The sequence below is a fragment of the Acomys minous genome, assembly GCF_964271855.1.
Source record: "Acomys minous genome assembly, chromosome: 6".
Lineage (NCBI taxonomy): Eukaryota > Metazoa > Chordata > Mammalia > Rodentia > Muridae > Acomys > Acomys minous.
In genome coordinates, this window is record NC_140487.1 from 42,542,924 (window position 1) to 42,562,665 (window position 19,742).

Consider the following 19,742-nt stretch of genomic DNA (forward strand, 5'->3'; position numbering starts at 1 on the left):
TGTAAATATACCACAGTTTCTTTATCCATTCTTGGGTTGAGGGACATCTAGGCTGTTTCCAGAGTCTGGCTATTACGAATAAGACTGCTATGGGGAATGGAAGGACCCAGAGGGTTCAGGAGCCTCACAAGGAGACCATCAAGGCTGGCAGATCTGAACCCAGGGGGGCATGCACAAACTGTTGCACCCACCAAGGACAATGCATGCAGTAAACCTAGACTCAGATCTAGCCAAGGGACAACTCATTCTCCATGGCTGTGTGGAAAGTAGAGACTTTCTCTGACTTAAACTCTGGTGCCCCCAATTTCATCACTTTCCTTTGGCCTGGCAGCACACAGAGGAAGGGGAAGCAGGCTATTCAGATGAGACCTGATAGGTTGTGGTCATATTGTGGGGGAAGTGGTCCTTTTCTGTCAGAGGTCTAAAGGAGGGGAATAGGGCAGAGAGGGAGGGAAGGTAGGACTGGGAAGATACAAGCAAAGGGAAAACAATCAGGACGTGATCTGAATAAATTGTAATAAATTAAATTTTAAAAAAGATTTGTAATGTAAATATCTGATATGCAGGATATCGGAAGTGTGAGCCCCAAAGGGTTGAGAAGCACTGTTTTAGGTGGACAGCTGCCTCCTGGACCATAGGACTGAGATCTTCATGGGCCCGTGTGAAAAGGAGGTGACTGTCATCAAGGCTATTAGGACCTTCAAGTATTATTTCTTAGAGAGGGTCAGCCAAATACCATTTAATGGGGCCTGGAGAGATGGTCAAACGTACTCATTTTGCTTCCAGAGATCCTAGGGCTGATACCAGTTGCCCTTCGCAGTGGTTCACAACTGTCTGTAACTAGTTCCGGGGCATCCAATGCCCTCTTCTGGCCTACAGGGCACCAGGCATGCACATGGTGCACAGACATAGGTGCAGGTAAAATACTCATACACGTGAAAACAAACAGACTGAATGAGTGTCAAAACACTCTATGCCAAATCAGAGCCAATGGGCTGCACAGTTGGTGGGCAGGACTCCAGTGGGTCTCGGGCCCTCAGAATAGAAGCTGGCTTCTGTTTTTGCCAGGACTGTGAGGACAGGATAATGGGCTGTTGTGACATGTCCACAATGACTACTCCTCCAACACAGAGCAGTGGATGGAGTCAGGTTGGGGTAACTGTCATGGACCAAGCCAAGCCTACCCCAGGCTCCTTGTCCATCTGCCAGAACATCACAAGATCCTACTGCCAGACAGGATATAGGTAGAGGCTGCAGCAAGGCATGGCTAGTCAGTGCCATGGACAGGATTCCAGGTGTGTTTGCCTATGGCTTTTTGATTCAAGCAATTTAGATGTCTTCTGGCAAAGGTGACACTTGATGGCCCAGGACAGTTTCTCAAGATTCTGCACTTGGAGCAGTGGGGATCTTGTGTGAGTGAAGAAGCTGACCCATGCTACTGTTTACGCACAGACAGGCCAAGATCTAGGTCTAGGCTTGACACAGACTCAGAACCATCACCATCAGAGCTTTCTTCTCTCTGGGCTATGGCCTTCACTCATGATGTCCTTGCTACACTGTAGCGTCCCACCATTGTCAGGTGCCGCCTAGCGCCATGTCTGGCTGAGGCAAAGTATCTTCCCTGTGCAGTTTTCTCGCCAGGACACTTTTGCCTGTCATTGGTGTCTAGAGCAGATCTGGGACTGATGCCTGGGAAACTTGGGGACAGACATCACATTCTGCAAATGTTAAGGGAGATGTCACCTCTCCCTCCCTTAGAACTCCTTGTAGAACACTGCATTCTGCGAGGAGCAAGTATGTGTTCTGTCAGCCACAGTGAACTCTGCTGGAGCTTTCAGAAAACTTTTGCTTGTCACCATACGGAGGTGGTGAGGGGCATTGTTCTCCCTAGATCCCAGAAGTAGACAGATAAGCTTCCCTTAGACATAAAATAGATGACCATCATCACATATTTTCCACAGTTTGCCGAGCTTAGAGGATGGGGGCTGGGCTGCCAGGGCTGTTCCTCTGCTCCCTTCTTTGGCTGAGCAGCTTAGTGGGAGTCATTGCTGCTCTGCACATACTTTGCCCTCTTGGGACCACTCAGGATGTCTTCTGTCTCACTGGGTTAGCCCCACAGGGATCTTTTAGTTTCAGAAGTTCTTCTTAAGAGCTTGTTAAGAGTGTTGGCTTCTGTGACTCCCATCTTTTGGTAGTCACTATGGTCTTTAGCTTTCATTGTCAAGTTAACATAACCTAATATGGTAGTTTGAATGAGAATGCTCCCCCCCCGCCCCCAGCCTCATACACTTGAATGTATAGTCTCCAGTTGGTGAACTGTTTAGAAGGATTAGGGGCCTTGCTGAAGTAGGTGAGGCTTTGTTGGAGGAGGTGTGTCACTGGGAGTGGGCTTTGAGGTTTTAAAGGCCCACATCAGGCCTAATCTGTTCCTCCTCCAGCTGCTGCCTAAGGACCAGGATGTAAAGCTCTCAGCTACTTCTCTAGCAACCATGTCTGCCTGCATGCCACCATGATCCCCACCATGATGATAATGGATCAGGCCTCTGAAACTGCAAGTAACCCCCCAGTTAAATGCTCTCCTTTGTAAAAGTTGACTTGGCCGTGACGTCCCTTCACAGCAATAGAACAGGGACTAAGACAGCTAGAATCGCTTGGAAAGAGAGAGTCAGCGAGGGACTGTCTACAGTGGCTAAGCCCATAGGCAGGTCTATGGAGAATTATCTTGTCAACCGATGTGGGAAGACTCAGCCTACTATGGGCACCACCATTCCCTAAACAGGGGTTCCTGAATAAAAAAATCAAGCTGAGCGCAAGCAAGCAAACAGGTCAGCACTCATTTCTCTGCATTTGACTGTGGATGTAATATGACTAGATATTTGAAATCCCTGCCTAGACTTCCCCTCAATGGTAGACTGTTACTTGAAATTGTAAGCTGGAAAAAAAAACCCTACAACTTTCTCTTCTTAGTTGCTTTTTGTTGGGGTATTTTATAACAGCAACAGAAATGAAACTAGGGCAGTAACTGTATTAGGCACTAAGAAATGTAAAAATATGAATTAATTAGCCAATTTTGGAATAATCATATCCTTTTAGGCAAGCCCATTCTGTGGGTTTGTGGCCTCCACGTGGCTCTCTGAGGTGGAGGATAGTTATGAATGTGGCCCAACAGGAAACTGCAACCTTATTTAAAACCCTGAGATGTTCTTGTGAATTTTACTTTGTCATCCTCCAATGTGAACTTTGGAGATGACAACATCATTGAGCGATGTCACAAGGTTGGCCAGGCCTGCCTCTTAGTGTGAATATTATGTATAAGCTGGAATCTGGTGACAGAGGCCCATGACTCCAGAGCTCGGGAGGCCGATGCAGGAAGACTGTGAGTTAGAGGTCCTCTTCATCTACACAGCAAGACTCTGCTTCAAAGTTAACAAATAAGCAACGTATCTTTATTTTTGGTTGTAAGCCTAGCCTTTTAATGGCTGAGCTATCTCTCCAGCCCAACATATCTTTAAAAATATTTATTTTATGTGTATATTTGTGTGCCTGTGTATACATGTTGTACCATGTAGTAGCCCATACATGTAGAAAGAGGCTATAGGATCCTCTGGAACTGGAGTTACAGGCAGTTGTGAGCTGCCAGGAGGGTGCTGGGAGAGGAACCTGGGTTCCCTGAAGAGCAGCTAGTGCTCTTAACCACTGAGTCATCTCTCCAGACCCATAAGCAGTATACCTTAATGAAACCCAGGCATGCTGTTGTAAGTAAACAACAACAACAACAACAAAAGCAAGAGCTGTCAATAGCACCACTGCATTTTCCACCCCTTATGGCAGGTGAACTAGAAGGTGTCCGCTAGGGTTCTGTGCTCAGTACATCACTTTTCTGAGATTTTTGGTCATGAGCCAGCATCCCACAGACACACCATTAGCAGAGGAAAGAGCATTTATTTCAAGTGACCATGGACATTCTTCTCTATGACTATATCAAAACCCAAGTTGGTGTTGTCATTTCTTGAACCTTAGGCACAGTGTGGAGCCTGGAGCTGCACTGCTCATCTTGCTGTCATCTGGTGCCACTGTTTCTGTTGCCCCCATTCAGCAACCTGGATGCATTTCATTGTCCATTGAAGAACACGACCTCGGGCTTAGGGGGGGTGACTCAATAGATAATGTACTTATAATGTACTTGCTTTCCAAGTGTGAAGACTGGAGTTCGCAGAGCAAACATGACACGCACAGGAGACAGGATTCCTGGGGTGAGCTGGCTAGCCAGGTTAGAGGAACCAGCAATGTTCTGGTTCAGCTAGAGCTCCTGCCTCAGAAAGTGAAGTATACAGCAACTGAGGAAGACAGAGGAGGGACGTGCGGGGCTCCAAGCACAGTCTTGGGAACACAGCAATCGTCCATGCATCACCCACTTGTTTTCTGTCCCAGCCACCTGCATCTCCATCGACACTGTCTGTGGTAATGGACAAGCGCGTTCCTCAGGCTGGGCCGTCTGCCCATCTCTAGGAAGTGAGCAAGCATATAAATAGCTCTCAGGTAGTGCTTTCCCCTCCCAGCTCTTTCCCTGGGGCTGTGTGAAGCACTGAGAACAGCCCAGCCTCTCTGGGTTGTTGTGCCCTGTAGACCAAGAGCAGAGCTCAGCCTGGGCCTGGCTTCTCATGACTTATAAAGCAATAGCCTTGACCTGAGCTACTCCAGTTTAAGCCTAAGCGCCAAAAAAGACTGACTCTACCGTCTTGTTTATACAAGTAAACAACCACCATCTGCCAGCGCACCAGGAGGCACAAATGGACTATTTATTCTGCCAGAAATAACGGTTACTCGGAATATATAAGCCAGACCAGAAACACCGGATGCAGGAGCTTGCTTGTCAGTCACACCCAGTGAAACTCACTCACTTGGAACCATGAAACAAGAGATCCCCAACACTGGGATGTGACAGGCACTGATCACAAGTCTCATCTAAGACAATTGCTGAATCCATGGGCTCAGCCCACTTCAAACTCATCCTCGCCTGGCTTGTCACCTGGCCCTGTCGCTGACATCTCAGTCTAAGCAGCTTGGTACTTGCCCTTCTGAAACCTCCTCCCTCATCTCCACAGACTTTGCTTCCATCTGAGCCAGCTCTGCCACTCACCTCAGGATGGCCTCTCTGAACTCTGCAGGCTTTTAAACTTTCTCAACTTCTTGGTAACTCTGTGTGTCTCTATTGCTGTGTGATGTGTACTGGAAGATCTGGGAGTTAATATTTTAACTAAGACTGGAAGCAAAGAAACCGTGATTCCCAGTGACCATGCAATCTGTGAAATCGGGACTGTTTAGCACGTGTCAGCCAATGAAACGGATGCAGCTTATTGTTCAACAAATTGTGACGTCGTGGAAAGATGTGAGTACACCTCCCCTACATAGCTTGTCAGGATGACTGCTCTCCATGCTGTAAAATGCTTTCTTTTTAAAGAGCAGTGCTTCCTTGCTCTTTTCTTGAATATCATATGTGTGCAATCATATGATATATGTGCATGTGTGTGTATGTTATCATATATATATATCTGCATGTGTGTTTATATAATTTGTGTGTATGTGTATGTATATATGTTGCACCTGTGTATGATATGTGTGGATATATGTGCATGTGTGTATATGATATGTGTGTATACATGTTTGTGTGTAGGATGTGGGTGTGTATCTGTGTGCACATGCATGTGTGTGAGTGCAGATTTGTATGTTACTGCACACGTGTGAGATGTCTCTCCTTGCCTTCCATCTCATTTGAAACAGAATCTTCTTGTTGTGTTTCTAGAGTGTGTGCCAGGTTAGCTGGCCCTTGGCCTTCCGGGATTCTCCTGTCTCCACCTCCCATCTTTCTGTGAGAATGCTGGGACTACAGAGCTTGCACAGAGTGACTTAATTTTCATTTATTTATTTATTTTCCATCTTACCTATTTCCCTTCCCTCTTGTGATTGCTTTCTTGAGCACTTCTGACCTTTGCCTCTTGTGCTTCGTTTTCAGGTGAGTCTGCTACTGTTACCCTGGGGTCATGTGTGTCTCTGGGGAGTCTCTGTTCAGCTGGCAGCTCTCACCCATCCCCTCTGTGTTGTGGGATGCTCCCGGGGTATGGTGACTCAGGCTGACTCCTGAGGATGACCACTTTGCTGGTCTTCTTCTTCAAGGAGGCGTGTCTCATCTGAGTGAGGCAAGATCGAGGGTGACTGGACAGTTGTTGCTATTCCAGACAGGATCCTTGCATACCCGCCTCACCCCAGCGACTTCACTGGGACGTGGGGAGAGCCGAGACTATTCCGGAAGTGCTGAGGGAAGCGCTTCCCATCGCCTGCTGCTCGGGAGGTCCTTAACATGAATGAACCTGCTCTCCAGTTCTGTCTGTCTTCCAGTCCCTTATCAACTATGTGCTGTTCTGGTCCCAAGTATCAGCCAGACAAGCCCATTAGCTCAGGTTCTGCAAAGGCAAAACCAGTCTTGCCTGTCGATGATGTGTTTGGAACCACAGTTTGGCCCTGAATTTCGTTAGCCACAGGTGTCCTGGGTACCAAATGCAGGACCAGGGCCTTCAGGCTCCTTGGGCCAACTGAGTGCCACTGCTGCTATCTGAAATGCACTGTTTTCATACTGACAGGTTTTGCAGCAAGCCGTCCAAGCTGAGCCCAGGCCTTTCTGGGATTTTCTTTTCTTTTTTCCCTCAGCCTTTCATAGGGAGATTTTTGTTTTCTTTTTTACAATCTATTCTTTTCTCTTTTCCTTGGCTTTCTGAGGTTAGAGGTCAAGAGCCAGGTAGGCATTTCCATAGAAGCTGGAGCCCTGTGCCCACCTCTCAGCCTTTGCTAGCTGTCTAGCGAAGAGCTGGCAACACAGGAGCCGTCCTTATTTCTCTCAGCTTCTGTCCACTAATGGTGCCAAGTACTTTCTGGAAGCAGAATTCAGAAGCATTGGCTTATAGCAATTACCTCACGGGCTTTGCTGGGATGCACTGTATCATAAAAGCCAGGGCCATTTGTCCCTGACAAGGCTGTGGCTATAATAATCTTTGTGCCTATATTTAGCAGAAAGTTAAGCCAGTTTTCCTGGGTACTTAACAGTTTTCTACTTTGTGTTGTTCAGGCTAAACTTGGCTTTTGTTATGTCAGATCTGGACCACAAATATCAAAGTTGTCACCTCTTGACTCCATGTACTGTGTGAGGTTTAAAAGGATCACTCAATCAGAGTAAGGCTGTGGACACACTGTGCCTAGATTTTCATGATTTCTTTGAAAAAAAAAAAAACCACCCAAAATGAATGGATATGGGGAAACAAAAGCGGGCTGCAGAATGGCAGTGCAATTATTTGGATAAGGCCACCACAAACGGGGCCACTGACCGTGGTAATGGGTTGAAGTGTGCACCCAAATTCAGAGGTTGAAGTGTTAACTCCTGGCACAAGACTCCCTCTCCACCGTTCGCATTCTGTGGGCATCAGTCTGATGATATTATATGGAAAATTCCAGAAATAAATAATTCATGAGCTTTAGATTGCATACCCTTTTAGCATGATGAAATCTTCCTTGACCCTGCCCTGTCCTACAGGGGACATGAGTCATCTGTTTACCCACTGTATCCACACCGTATGTGCTACCCAGTCACAAGCTGCTTTACATCCTCACAGTACCAGGCCCACCACCAAAGCCTTATAGTACCTGCTAATATTTAAAAGGAAGTTTGTGTTTATTTTAAAAATTATATATGTGTGTGTGTGTGTGTGTGTGTGTGTGTGTGTGTGTGTGTGTGTATACACGTGCGCTTTATTTGAGACAGGGTCTTTCTACACAGTCCTACCTATCTTGGAACTCACTATGTGGACCAGGCTGGCCTTGAACTCAGAGAGCCAACTGCCTCTGCCTCCTGAGTGTTCAGGTTAGAGACTTGTGCCACCACGTCTGGCTTCGTACAATATGTTCTGACCGTGTTCTTCTCCCTCACCCGACTCCTTCCAGACGCCATCCCCCACCCATCAAACTTCTTGCTTTTTCTTTCTCTTAGAAAAAGTCATAACCAAGCATCAGCAACAGTGATGGCCACAGCTCAGCTGTCCATGGAACAGCACATCAAGACAGAGTGATGAGTAGATAATGAAAATATGGCACATCCACACAACGGAATATTATTCAACTGTTAAGAAAAATGGAATTGTAAAACTTTGCAGATAAATGAAGCTGAAAAAGCAGTCATCCTGAGTGAGGTAACCTAGAACCAGAAAGACAAATATTGTTTTCTTTTATATGTGGATGTTAGATTCTAAGCATTAGATATATATGTTTTGTTTAGTATATCTACAAAAGCCAGATAGATAGTAAAGGACCAACATGGGGAGACTAGGTTCTTCCAAGGAACAGCATTAAAAAACAAATAAAGAGGAAATTAGAATAGGAGGGTTAAATGGGGAGAGGAACAGAACATCAAGATAAAGGAGGGATTGTGGGAAGGGACATTAAAAGCCTTCCAAAAAAGCCATATGAAAACCTACTACTGTAGAAGCGCACACACATATGTGTGTATAATATATACGTGTATATAATATATATATGGGAGAGAGAGCTTAAGTGGAGTTATCATATAGTGGGGGAAAGAATAACCCAGTTTCTGGGTATTATGACTAGTGTAACAATGGACACAGATGGGCAAGTGTCTCCGTAGCAGTGTGTAGATACATTCGCGTGTTTGCCCAGAGTGGTGTAGCTGTACCTTGTGGTAGATCAACTTTCATCTTTTTGAGAAAATGCCGTAATGATTTCCACAGTGGTTATACCAGTTTACGTTCTCACCAGCAATGAATAAATGCTCCTCTTTTCCCGTCAGCACGCGTTGTCAATCGTTTTGTTGGTCTTGGCCATTCTGACTCAGCTAAGATAATACCTCAGAAAAAATTCAATTAGTATTTCCCTCGTGGCTAAGAATGTTGAACGTTGAAAAAAATGTTTCTCAGCCATCTGCGTTTCATCTTTTGAAACATTTGTTTCCTTGATGTTCAGTTTCTTTGAGTTCTTTGTATGTTCTAGATACTAATCCTCTGTCAGATGTGTATTGGTAAACAAAACAAAACAAAAACAAAAACAAAAAAAACAAAAAAAGCTCCACATTCTGTAGGTTGCCTTGTTTCTTGGACGACTGTGCCCTTTGCTGTACAGAAGCTTCCAGCTTCGTGAGGTCCTATTTACTAATCACCTTCACTAGTGGGTCCCTCTCAGACACTCCTTCCCCGTGTCAGTGAGTTCAAGTGCACTCACACTTTCTCTTCTGTCAGACTCAGGGTATCACATCTTATGTTGAAGCCTTTGGGGCGGCTGCAGTTTTGCGCAGGGTAGCAAACGCGGGTCCGCTCTCCTATGTGCAGCCGTCATTTGTGGAAGATGCCGTCTTTTCTCCACTACGCACTTCCTACTTTATAAGGAAAATCAGGTGTCTGTGTCTGTGTGGAGTTCAGCCTTCAGTTCAGCTCCACTGACCAACATGTCTGGTCTGGTTTGGTTTGGTTTGGTTTTGGTTTTCTCAATTACCACATTTCTTTACTGCTATTGGCTTTGTAGTATGACTTGAAATCCGGGGTGGCTGGAATCTATAGCAGCAGCTCTTTTACTGTTAAGGTTTGTCTTTCATGCCCTTAGTTTTTGTGCTTTCATATAAAGTTTAAGAATTTTCTTTTTTTAATTGAAAGTGGTTTTTTTTTTCATACCTTGTCTTTTGATCATAACTCCCATCTCCTCTCAGATCCATTTCTATGAAAAGTTATGTTGGAATTTTGATGGGGATTGCACCAAACGTAAGATCGGTAGTTCTGGCAATTCAGCTATGCCAAGACAAACAAGAAAGCACTTCAAGTGAAAGGATCAAAATACAAGATGTTTTTGAAAAAAGGCAGACTGTAGTCACATACATTCATTACAATATATTGTCTTATGAACAGTGGCTCTACAGACACACATGCACATTTTTTTTCTTTCAAACCCACGTTCACTTCCTTCATCTGTATACCCAGAAGTGTGGTTGCCAGATCACGTAGAAATTATAATTTAAAAAGTATTTTTGAGAAGTTGAACAATGGTCTTTTATGGTGGCTTTAGTCATGCAGTGCTCTGGGTAGCAGAATTCAGGAAGATAAACCTTTACTATTTAGAAGTAGTATGGCCGGCCTGAAGGCATGGGCCTACAATCTCAGCTACTCAGAAAGCTAAGGCAGGAGGCTCACAAGTTCAATGCCAGCCTGGGCAACTCAGTGAGGCACTATCTCAAACTAAAGAAAAAAAAATTAAAGGCTGGGGGATAAATGTGAGGGTTAAGACGCCCGCCTAGCACATGGCAGGCTCCAGGTTCAATTCCAGCCCTGAAAAGACAAAGAAATGAAATAAACACAGCCATCATGTAAGAGGCTCAGCTGTCACCCTGACTTCTGAAGGACATCTCCTGGGCTCATCTCTGTGGCTATGTGGCAGGCATTCATGGCAAAGACAATCCAAGTCTGCCAAATGGGAAGGAGCTAGTTATTTTGGATCCACAGTAGGGGGAGGGGTGAAGGACTTCACTAAAAATAGCTATAGCAGATGTGTGGTTTCAAGATTTTCAAAAATAAGATGTTGCATAAGATTTGCACTGTGGGTTAAATATCTAATGCTGGGCTGCATGGGATATCAGCTGTCCTCAGGTCTGTGCCTTGTCACCCTGAGCATGTGATGGCCAAAAGTCACCCTGTCTTGATATGCTGGCCCATGGATGCCTGAGCTGTGGCCATCATCCTGATATCCAAAATGATCATGAGAATTCTGACACCTGACAAAGCAATAGCTGTAGTAGAGCCTGGAACTGGTGATTTCCAGTGCTGAGCTTATGAGGAAGAGAGCCTATAGGAGTCTGTCTGGTTCTGCATAGTTTCTTGGAATGCAGGTGAAGTAGGCTGGTGATGCTATATTGCATGGCATTTCCAGCCCGATGGATCATATTAGCGTGTGTTATTCAGCTGTGTTTGTTACGGAGGTTCACTGGGAGCTGTTACATGGTAGCATTGCCTTAGGATGTGAGCTTCTGGTATTCTAAACTTGCCTCTTTCCTATCTTAGCAATCTGAGCTCAACTTTGGATAACTTTTTCAAATAGTTTTGAATGTTCTATGAAAATATCAGAGCTGAATGTCACCTGTTCTTTCATTTCAAGTGGGTTATTCTTACAGTGGTGTGAGAGCAGAGTGAGAGTTATCTTCTATCTTATGAGAATACTGGGGCTCAAAAGAAGGCTAGAACCCACATCTGCCAGAGTCCATGCTTCTGTTTCTTTTCCTTCCTATCTCCTTAGCTCAGTGTGCTTTCAAGTGTCAGGAGGCAGGGCCAGGGTCAGTAACCTCAGCCCTTAGGATGTGAAGAAAAATGAAGTAAGCAAAAGGGAAATGAAACAGGAGTAAAGAGAAAAAGAAATGACACCATTGACATGTAGAACACCATCAGACATACCGGACACCATCAGACAGGCAGAACACCATCAGATATACAGGACACCATTGTACATGCAGAACACCATCAGACATACGGGACACCATTAGACAGGCAGAACACCATCGGACAAACAGGACACCATCGGACATTCAGAACACCATCAGACATACAGGATACCATTAGACAGGCAGAACACCATCAGACATATAGGACACCATCAGACAAACAGGATATCATCAGACAGGCAGAACACCATCAGACATGCAGGACACCATCAGACAGGCAGAACACCATCAGACATACAGAACACCACCAGACATACAGGACGCCATCAGACATACAGAACACCATTGGATATGTAGAACACCATTGGATATGCAGAACACCATCAGACAGACATCAGACATGCAGAACACCATAAGACATGCAGAACACCATCAGACATGGAGGATACCATCAGATAGGCAGAACTCCATCAGACATGCCAGACACCATCAGACATGCAGACTGTGGAGCTGCAGTCATCCCGTGAGGATGAATTTATACTTTGCATAGGTAACTGACTGACCGAGCTCCTGGAATTTTCATTCATTTCTCACATGCCACTGTAGCTGCGAATTGACAGTGATTTTAACTTACAGTGGGTAGAAGTCTGTATTTCTTCTGAAGTCTTCTCTGCCTGTCTGTCTGTCTGCCTCTCCCTCTGTCTCTTCCTCTCCCTCCCCCCTCTCTCGTGTGCATGTGTGTGTGTGCGTGTGTGTGTGTCGTGTGTGTGCATGTGCGTGTCGTGTGCGTGTGTGTGTGTGTTGGAGGGAGAGAATGATGGGGAGGAGGAAGTTTATCTCCATGTACTACAGCATAGAAGCCAATGGTAGGTCCTCATGGAACTCACACAGTGAGTCTAGTTTTGTCAGTCACAAACAAGTCTCAGTAAAGAGGTTACCTTGTGGGGCTGGAGAGATGCTTCAAGTAGTTAAGAACACCTCCTGCTTTCCCAGAGAACTCAAATTCCGTGCCCAGCACCCGTGCTGGATAGCTCACAACTTCCTGTAAATCCAGCCCATGAGTTACTTCAGCATGTAGATCCGGTGCCCTTTTTTGGCCTCCAAAGGTATCTGCATACATGTAGCATACATTCACACACATACATAGTACACACACATTTTTACACATGGACATGCACAAATTGTATGCACACACATATGTAATTGGGGGGATACACACAGAGACATGCACAAACATATGCACAAAAATACACACTTAGGGACACACACATGGACACACATGGGTATGTATAAACATATATATATATGCTCACTTGGGGACACACACAATACACACACATGTGCACACAAGTAAAATAAAATAAGGTAAAACAAAATAGATGTCATCTCCTGCGTAATTCCAGCCCACACCACTAACCTTCCTTGTGGATTTCACAGCTTTGTAGACTTTGGCATCCTGGTTGTTTCCAGGACATTGCCAAGCACTGCCCTTGATTTGCACCTGTGTTATTTCAAGTACAGTTACTCACAGCGAGGCAAAAGGTCTTTCTCAGAATTCTTCCTGCCTTGACAGGCCTTAAGTACTAAGAAGGATGCTATTGAGCATTATTGACATTAGAAAAAGCTATTCTCAGAGATGCAAGTGTGTTGTAGCAAGATGGAATATTTCCTCTCAGTATCGGTTAGGAAGCGTGTCTGGGTGAGCGACAGATACTCAGCCATTCAGGCTTGCTGGTAGCCAGGAGCAGAGGGCAGAGCAGCATGACTGGAGCCGTCGGTCCATCATGCTCTTCCTGGCAAATACCTCACGGTCACACATGGATGCGCTATCTCCTGCCTCAAGGGGAAAGCAGGAGAAAGGAGAGGAGAGGAAAGGCAGAGGTACCTGGATTAGGAAAGTCTAACTCCAGCTCTTCTCTTCTTGGATGTGGCACTGACCATGTCAGCCACAAGGGAAGCTGGGAAACTCAGGTTAAAAACTTGCAAATGGGACTGGAGAGAGGGCCCAGTGGTTAAGGGTGCATACATGCTGCTTTTGCAGAGGAACTGAGTTCAGTTCCCAGCATGCATACTGGGCAAATCACAGCCACCCGTAGCGACAGCTCCGGGGAGCCTATAGTCCTTGGCCTCCGAGGGCACTTGTACTCACAGGTACATATCCACCCACAGATACACACAAGTCCATACAACTGAAAATGAAATAAATCTTAAAAGCGCCAATGCTACCCCAAAGGCATTTTAAATGCTCTTTGTAATGAAAGAGGGTGTGTGTGTGTGTGTGTGTGTGTGTGTGTGTGTGTGTGTGTGTGTGTGTGTGTGTGTGTGTAAATATGTCTGTCCCCTCTATGTAGCGGGAAAGCAAGGCAGTGACCATGCAGGTAACACTGACTGCTATGGGAGTCAGAAAGCATCTAGGTGGGCCTCAGGGTCCTCCAGCCACATTCACATAGGAGTGAGAGGTGTGGAGAGTGTCTGTGGTCCCAGATCTTCAGGCACATGTGAACCGTGGGAAGGTGACTCAACAGCCATTCTTTGACGTAACCTTGAGATGTCTTGTCAGCGACCTCCCTATGACATCCCCTCTGGGTCTGGGTCTTCTCACTTGGTGACCCCTGCAGCGTAGAGCTTTTCAGTAGAGACTGGCACCTCCTGGGTCTCTCCAGAAGCCTAAATGAGCAGAACCTTCCTTGCTGATCCCAGAGTGTGGTGTTCTGTGCAGACAGGGGCAGCACCCGCTCTGAGATGGAGGAGCCCCTGACTGGAGAAGGCCACCGTCTGGACGAGCCCTAAGTTGTATGGGCCCCCAAGATGGAAGAATCCACACCTACGAACCCTTTTGAATGAGGATCCCAAGCAGGAATTCCTAGAGGCGGGGTGGGTGGTGGGTGGGGGGCAGGTGGGGTGGGGGTTTGGGGGGAGTAGGGGTTTCCTGCAGGAGATCTATGCCCTGTTGTCTCTGTGGCCTTTTCCTGCAGGGAAGGAGAGTGAAACTTCAGACAACAATGGGTCCAGGGAAGAAAGGGAGCCACAGCAGGACGGTGGGGTGGGACACACCGCTAAAGGCAAAGCCTGTGGCTGTAAGACTCTCTCTTACCCTGGCTGGCACCTGCAGACACCAGCTTGTTTCTCATCTTCTGGAGGGGGCAAGGGACTTGAAGCTGAGTTTGGAATCAAGCATAAAGAGACATGGTCACAGTCCTTAATTCACAACACATGGTCATCACAAACCCCTCTCTCCAGTCTGTCTGTCTGTCTGTCTGTCTGTCTGTCTGTTTACCAGCCTCTCCCTTCCCTCATCTCTGTCCTGTCTCATCTCCTCTGTCTCCTGACTCCTTTAACCCAGTTAGCTCTCTTGCCTTTCTCCCCCTCATGTAACTTTATGAGTTAGGTGTTCTAGGTGGTGAATATTTTCTTGTTTAATCTAGTAACTCTTTGCTCCATTTACACCACTAGAAGAGGCACTGATGATCCTCTAGGCTGGGAACGAGGTATGTGGTGCTCTGAGGGATGGATGCTGAGGGGAGCAGTGTCAGCCTCTGAGTACCGTTGCCTGGGTGACCCAGCTTTCATCTTGCTGTGCTTCTGTAGATGACAGGAAGCTCACAGGGCTTTCTTCCATGGACGGGGCTGGCTGGGGCTACCACCAAGGAACCCTGGATCCCTCTGTGATTTGCCCCTGTTTCTGCCCCATCTCCAGCACCTTTTCACACTCTTCTCTCTGATGATTTATAGCATTTAGTGTAACTCTTGCAGTCTCGGGCAGACAAAGTGGGGGATGGCAGGTCTTTGCCTGATCTCACAAGTCAGAAAGCTGTGGGCCACTATTGGAGCCCCTGAGATGTCCTAAGCCAGCCTGCCACAGAGTGAATTTGCAGAAGGTGCTAAGCCCATAGATGAACACATTCTGGTCCCAGACATTTCCTGCTGTGGTTCTGCTGGGACCTGCCTGCTGACCTAGGACACTGGTGAGTTCAGGGACATCCTAAGGATGGTTTGTGAAAAGGAGCTCCCTCCCTGTGGTATGTGCATATATGAATGCATGCATGCATGTGCACATGCACGTGTGTGTATATGTGTGTGTGTGTGTGTGTGTGTGTGTGTGTGTGTGTGTGAGAGAGAGAGAGAGAGAGAGAGAGAGAGAGAGAGAGAGAGAGAGAGAGAGAGATGCTGAAGGTAAGGCCAGGTTGGATCTATAAAAAAAACCTGTCTCACCCTTCATAACCTGCTCTCTGGCTCACTGATCATCTTGTTATTCAGGCTGTGAACCTTCCCTGGACCAGAAGGCACATATGAGAATGTGCCTTTATTTATGTGCATGTGTGTACATGTGTATCTATGTGTGCATGTATGTGTACATGGGTACTTGTGTGTGCATGTGCTCATGTGTATATACATGTGTGTGGACATGTGTGCCTGTGCTCATATGTGTGCATGTGTATGCACATGTATATGCATGTGTGCCTATGTGTGAACCATTGTGTACTTATGTGGGCATGTGCTTATGTATGTGTGAGCACACATGTGCATGCATAGAACTCTCCTTCATCCTATGTCAACCCTTACACACAGTCTCTGTGTTTGGTGGTTTGAGTATGGATGGTGGGCACTGTTCTTTCCCCTGGACATCTTAAAGTGAGTCTGTGCAGTCCAGTTGAGCCAAGGATAGTAGTGGTGGTGACTTATAGAATGGGGACATTAAGTCTGACCTTTTGGAGCTGCTAAAGCCCCAGCACCCACACCGGGAGGCTGGCCTGTCTTGCTGGAAGATGAGAGGCCATGTGGAAGACAACTTCTCCATTTGCAGTGTGTCAGCCTAGTACCACTTGCTGATACAGACATGTGGGTATCGAACAGGCCAGCTGGCTCCTGAGGAAGGTGGGGCACTACGTAGCTAGGTCCGTTCTGGTGGCCAGCCCTGTGTGCTTTCTTCTCAATTTCAGAGTGGCTGTGTCATTGATAAGAGGGTGTACTTGTGTGAGCAGTCCTTGTTTAGGGACACAGACATTAAATTACAGTTGTCCACTGGCACAATGGATCCTTTTATGACACAGGAAGCTCTGGACAGAGGGCAGGAAGGGGTTGCCTGGGGCCAAGATGCAGAACATCTACAGTTGTCTTCTGTGGCCTTGAGCCCCTCTGTGGATGGAGATAGATCCATTCTGTTCTCTAACTTATTTGGTCATGAAAGCAAAGACTTCCGTCTTTGCATGATCTCAAGAATGCATATGACATGATGGGAACAGAGCTGGCGACACTGAGAAGTTAGTATTGTAAAAGTGAGACTGTGGATCCATGAAATGGAGCTGTGCCATGGTCTGCTCCTAAGGACAAGGAGACTTGGAACAGGTGGCAAAGCTGAGCCCTCTGGCCATTGCCCGCACATTCCTGAAGGTAATGCTACAGTCTTGCTGACATCGCCTGGGAGAAAGTAGATGTTAGATTTTTACATAAGCCACAGGTAAATCAGTGCCTATTGGCTACACAGACTGAGCTGTACTCTGTTGAAAACCTGGTCCATGGCCAGAGTCATGGCAGTCCTGTTTTAGAGGAAGGATAGAAGGAATCTTGGGGCCCATCTGTGCACTGGAGGAAGGAAGAAAACAAAAATGGCATGAGGCTGCCTGTGGCATGAGCCAAGCTTGAAAGACAGGTACGGTCTGGGAGATGAGACTGAAGGGACTGGAGTAGCTGGGTCTTGAGGTCACACGATTCCCAATTTTCTGAGAAAGGGCCCGGTTGATTTCCAAAGCGATTGTACAAGTTTTCACTCCCACCAGCAGTGGAGGAGTTGTTTCCCTTTCTCCACATCCTTGCCAGCATGTGCTGTCACTTGCATTTTTGATTTTAGCCATTCTGATGGGTTTAAGATGGAATCTCAGAGTCGTTTTGATTTGCATTTCTCTGATGACTAAGGACACTGATTTCTTTAGGCGTTTCTCAGAGCCATTCGATATTTCTATGTTGAGAACTCTCTGTTTAGCTCTGAACCCCATTTCTTAACCGGATTATTTGGTTTGGTGGTGTTTAGTTTCTTGAGTTCTTTATATATTTTGGATATTAGCCCTTTGTCAGATGTAGGGTTGGTGAAGATCTTTTCCCAGTCTGTAGGCTGTTGCTTTGCTCTGTTGAAGAAGAGGAAGCAGGCTACCTGGATGAAACCTAATAGGCTGTGATCATATGGTGAGGGATCAGAGGTCTAGGGGAGGGTAATAGGGTGAAAGATGGGGGAGGGGAGAGGGAAGATACAAGTGAAGGGATAACAATTGGCATGTATTCTGAATAAATTACTTTTTAAAAACTGAAAAAAGCAAAAAGAAAAAAAGAAACTGAAGGGAAATGACAGCTAGATTGTCAGCCAATGGGGAAAGCATAAGTCCCACTCTTGGGAGCCCCTGCTTAAGTACTGGTTAGCGTCACAGTGACAGAAGTGCAGCTCCTCACACGGTTCCATAGTGCCCATGCACACAGAGCCCAGAGGGAGCAGGCTTCATGCTGGCCCAGCATTGATCTCTCTCCTGTTTTACTTTTTGCTACTTGATGGCTCTTCACGGTAGCCCATTCACCCCTGGCCCCATCACATGTCTGTAAAAGTGATTCATCAGAGCGGCTAGTGTGGCAAACAACCCAGGAGCACTCAGGGCTTCCCTGTGTACCCTAATAGTCAGACCTGTGAATCTCTCGTAGCATGCATGACATTCAGCTCCCAAGGGAAGAGATGAGACCCAGGCAGGTACTAAAAGGAGTGCTTCAGCTGTGGGTTAGACTGGATGAAGGGGTGTCTGTTGGATCCTCACACAGAGCAGAGATCAGACGGAAACAGTTTATGGCATATGCTATAGGTGAGCAGGAAGACAGATGGAGTGGAGAAGGCTTGGGAGAAGAGTGTCAGCTTGGTAATGAATGGTCCCAGTTCTTATCCCCGTGGTCACATTCTTTGAGGTAACCTTGGAATGGCCCTGCCTCAGGTCTGGTTATGTGACCAACTTTGTCCACCATTGGAGTTTCACTGGCCCCCTCTTCAATGGCTATGGGGACAAGTCAAGGCTGGCCTGCTGGAGGATTCCTGTGTAGCAATACCAAAAGTCTTGGCTGGGACATCTCACGTGAGCCATCCAGCAGCTGAGTCCAGATATGCCACATGCATGTGATACGTGTGAATTTACTCAGGGAAGGCTGGTTTGGCATCTCTAAGTGCTGTCAACTAGTCACTGTGTCCTGCTGAGAGCACCTTAGTTCTGCAGCTTTGGGAGCTGCTCATGATTGAACTCAGCCTCCATAGTCTGTGGATGTCTGAGGCTCCATCATCACAGTGGGCCCTCGCAACTGGGCTCTGGCCTGTGCTGTGGGAAGACCACCTTCTCCACCTGCATCCTGGCTGGAAATGTTGTCACTCCTGGTGCCTATAAATGTGTTGTAACTATTAAAAACCCAAGATCCAGATGTAAAGAAATGTTCCTCCATTCTGAAGTGAGAGCCAGCTCTCAAGAGTTTCCTCATGGTCAGTGCTGTCTTCTGATGTTTGCAGCCAAGTGAACAAGCACCTATGGACTGCATGATGTCCTTTGGCACAGTTGGCTTAGGGCGGGCAGAGAATTGCAGAAAGGGCCCGAAGAAGTTGGCAATATTAGTGTCAGCTGCAGTTTTAAAGTTTTGTTTCATGTTATGTTTATTCTGGGAAATGGGCATATCTGGTCAGTGCAGTCTGTGCGGTCTCAGGAGGGGTAGGTAGGTGACCAAGAAGGCGACTTTCAGTCTCCATGGGGGACCTTTTCTGATATTTGCCCTCATACATATCCCAAAGAGGATGAGGCATTTCTGATCTTTTCATTTGTCAGAGGCAGCTCTTATTCTATAGCCAAGGCTTTGAATGTGAGACAATTGTCCCACTAGGATCACAGGTATGCCCCACTACACCCAGTAAAGACCCTCAGACTTCTGCAGAAATACTTGACTGTCTAGAGATGAGCCTGGTTATTCCCTTCAAAACTGCACCGTCTTTCTGAAATCAAATAGGAGGCAGGCCTCTGTGAGCCTTTCCTAGGCAGTCCCAGAATTTAGCAAGGTGCCAGGCACACAGAGGTGGGCAAGGAGGAAGGGTCAGTCCTTCCCTAGGCTCAGCTCCTCCCCAGGGTCAGCACCAATCCAGGGTTAGCCCCTCTCCAGGGTCTGCTGCTTTCTAGGGTCAGCTTCCCATTAAGGCCAGTTTCTCCTCAAGGTGGGTTCCTCCCCAGTGCCAGCTGTTCCTTCAGTGCCAGCTACTCCCCAA

General features: G+C 46.6%; 1 long non-coding RNA gene across 2 annotated transcripts in view; it reads left to right on the forward strand.

Moving 5' to 3' along the window:
- The window catches only part of LOC311600377, a 200,572-nt gene that overhangs the window by 140,416 nt on the left and 40,414 nt on the right, over positions 1-19,742 (forward strand). The window contains exons 4-6 of one of the 2 annotated variants that reach the window (XR_014780226.1): positions 4,021-5,389; positions 5,804-6,013; positions 8,036-8,234. This is a non-coding gene — a long non-coding RNA (uncharacterized lncRNA). The remainder of the gene's footprint in view (positions 1-4,020; positions 5,390-5,803; positions 6,014-8,035; positions 8,235-19,742) is intronic. The other variant, XR_014780227.1, reaches the window with a different exon arrangement.